Raw genomic sequence first — 3,207 nt, forward strand, 5'->3', positions numbered from 1 at the left:
TTTTTCCTAAATCCTCCTTAAAAGTGTCATATTGAGATAGCTAAATAAATCACTCAATGAGCAAAGCAGAGTGGTTAGGAGCCCTAATCTGCAGTCAGGCTGCTTGTATCTGAGTTCCCTCTCTGCCACATTCCAGCTGTGTCACCTTGGGGATGTTGTTTAATCTCTCTCTCCCTCAGAAGATAAGCCAATTCCTAATAGAAACTTCTTTCTAGTTAAAAATTAACAACTTAGAAAACAAGGTTAATGAGACTCACATAAAATACAAGCAGTTTTATATTTATTTTTTCTTATCAGAGAAAGGATCCATAATGTGCTTATTCATTTAAAAATATTAAGACTAGACACACACAAACCTAGCATAATGAGTGCACAGGGCACAAACACACACAGACCAGTTTATATTTTAACCAGTTGACATAATGACAGAACAGAGAAGAAGAAGCAAAACAGGCCTAGAAACACAGACCAAAGGGCAAAACCATGTAGGAAAAGTAGAGCTGGAGAGCAGAGAGGAAAAAACTGAGGTACTCCTCCTCAAAAAAATAAATAAATAAAAATAAAAATAAATTTAAAAAGGAGAGGGAGGAATGTGTGTGATGTTGGAAGAAAGAGAGTAAGACAAGTAGAAGCAGCAATTATAGATAGTGAAAAAGCACACGTCAACACTAAAATAGGACTTGAAGAAAAAAGGAAACATAATTTCACTTTTACTTTGATAAGCTAAAATCACCAGTTTTGTATTCCGTGCAGGAGCCACTAAAAATTTTCAAAGCCGCATTGCATGGTGATGACAGTCATATATAATACTTGCTCACCTACTTGGGGTGGGTGCGGGGACCAACACTATGATCTGATAAGAAGTTACCTGCCTGAGATTATCAACACCAAGCTTCAAGAATAACCTACTAAAGAATTAGGCAGAAAAATCTGTATGTAAGTTTACCCAATTAAAAACGAGAAAGACTTAACATTTAAAGTAAAATAATTTCTGTCCTAAACTGGCAATATCCTTGTATTTTCTTTGACAGGTCTCCCTCATCTCTACAGGTTTAACAACTCTGATTCTTGGAATTGTAATGGCGAGGGCAATTTCATTGGGTCCACACATGTAAGTTTTGTTGTTATATTTGTTAGTCTTTGGTTTATAGCCTTCACATAGATACTTAGAGGGCATAGATGCAGAAATATAAAGTAACCATGGTATCAGAAATATCATTTATCTTTGGTATTTGACAAAATGAGGTAAAATAATTACAGGTCGGTAAACATGCATTTTTCATTTGGACTCTACAAAACTGGTAGAATTAAACCAGGTTTACTTATTATTTTAATGGCCGAAACAATTAGAATAAGAAATAATTAGAATTAGAATAAGAAAGGAATTTTGAATAGTTGAAAAGAGGAACAAAGTTTCACTAATTTAGACTGAAATAAGAAGAATAAGGGACATAGTGGATGTTTTTATCCACTAAACAAAATGAGAACACTTTGAAAACCACCCTTTATTCTCTTCTGATTATTTTCCTTAATTATTTTGTGTTAAAATACTCCATCATTTGTGAACTAAAGATAAAAACTGATAGTGGTATTTGTTTCTTTTTACTGTTATTATTTGGTCAGGTAAAATGTTGACAAATTGGTATTAGTTCCCCCAATTGTAAAAATGTTATTCATTCATGAAATTTAAAAGTGTGTGTATTGTCAATCTAAACTACACTGTGTGTATGCTTTGCTTATACAGTACATTCCCCAGATACGGACTGGGCAGTTCATAGTCACGGTCCCAAGAAAATGCTAGAATGAAACCAGCTTAGATAGGCTTTAAACACTGAATTTGGTTTCCACAATTCACAATAAATATTAGTTGAATAAATAAATAATACATTAAGGAGTTTCCAGGGTATCTTAAATGTTTTCTCTAAGCAAGACAAAGAAAAATTAATTTAAGATGTAATATTTAGCACAGTGCAAGGAATACTGGGTTTTTAATGAATGACATCTGTAAGAAAAAACATAAAAGGAAACCTAATGAATAGCCCTAATTGTTAATGCAGTGGCCAAGGTAATTTATGTTTTCTCATTGATTAATTGTTGCTCTGCAAAATTAATTCATTTTCCACTGATAGGCTTCTTAATTTATCAGGAAAATACCAAAACAAACAAACAAACAAAAAAGACCTCAGGCTAATTGGGGAAAAAGCATGAAATATCTATGAAATATCCCGTCTAAGTGCATTTGATATAGCCTTTTCTTTGAAAAAGCAAATGCGTATTTTTAAAGGATTGAAGTAAAGGAGAGAAAGCATAAATATCTGTAATGTTTATATTTTTTTTCTTCAAATAATTTAATCCTGATTCACAGTTGCATTGGTCATCTCAGAATAACAAAAAAATATATAAACCAAGTAATGTGAAATGACAGAAATGTATTTTCTCATAGTTCTGGAGGCTGGAAGTCAGAGATCTGGGTGCCAGCATGATAGGATTCTGGTGAGGGCCATCTTCCTCCCTTGTTGAGGGCAGTCTTCCTGCTGTGTTCTCATATGGCAGAGAGAGACAGCAAGATTTCAGGTGTCTCTTCTTATAAGGGCACCAGTCCCGTATTGAGGGCTCTACCCTTCCCTCATGCACTTATCTAACCCTAATTATCTCTCAAAGTCTCCCAAAGGTCTCAACTCCAAATGCCAGCACAGTGAGAGTTAAGGCTTCAACATGTAAATTTGGAGGGACACAATTCAATTCATAGCATTAGTGGTTTTTTTGTTTTGTTTTGTTTTTACCTTTTTTTGGAGACCGCGTCTCATTCTGTCACCCAGACTGGAGTGCAATGGTACAATCATAGCTCACTGCAACCTTGAACTCTTGGGTTCAAACAGTCCTCCTGCCTCACCCTTCTGTGTAGCTGGGACTGCAGGCATGTGCCATCACACTCGGCTAATTTTTTCTTTTATTTTTTTGTAGAGATAGAGTCTTACTATGTTGCCCAGGCCAGCCTCGAACTCCTGACCTCAAACAGTCCTGCCTCAGCCCCACGAAGTGCTGGGATTAACAGGTGTGAGCCACCATGCCTGGCCTACGTTAGTGGTTTTGAAACGCGCCTCTTTCACTTCAATATGGCCATTTATTCATTCACTTTAGTAAACACTTATTGAGTTTCTGTTGTTTCCAGTGATTGTGTTGTGCCCTGAGAGAAAAAGCAGAGAG

General features: G+C 35.7%; 1 protein-coding gene across 1 annotated transcript in view; it reads left to right on the plus strand.

Annotated features, from left to right (window-relative positions):
* Positions 1 to 3,207, plus strand: part of SLC38A11 (solute carrier family 38, member 11) — a 61,619-nt gene that overhangs the window by 17,211 nt on the left and 41,201 nt on the right. The window lies entirely within an intron of this gene.

The sequence above is a fragment of the Mandrillus leucophaeus genome, unplaced genomic scaffold (assembly GCF_000951045.1).
Source record: "Mandrillus leucophaeus isolate KB7577 unplaced genomic scaffold, Mleu.le_1.0 Scaffold389, whole genome shotgun sequence".
Taxonomy (NCBI): Eukaryota; Metazoa; Chordata; class Mammalia; order Primates; family Cercopithecidae; genus Mandrillus; species Mandrillus leucophaeus.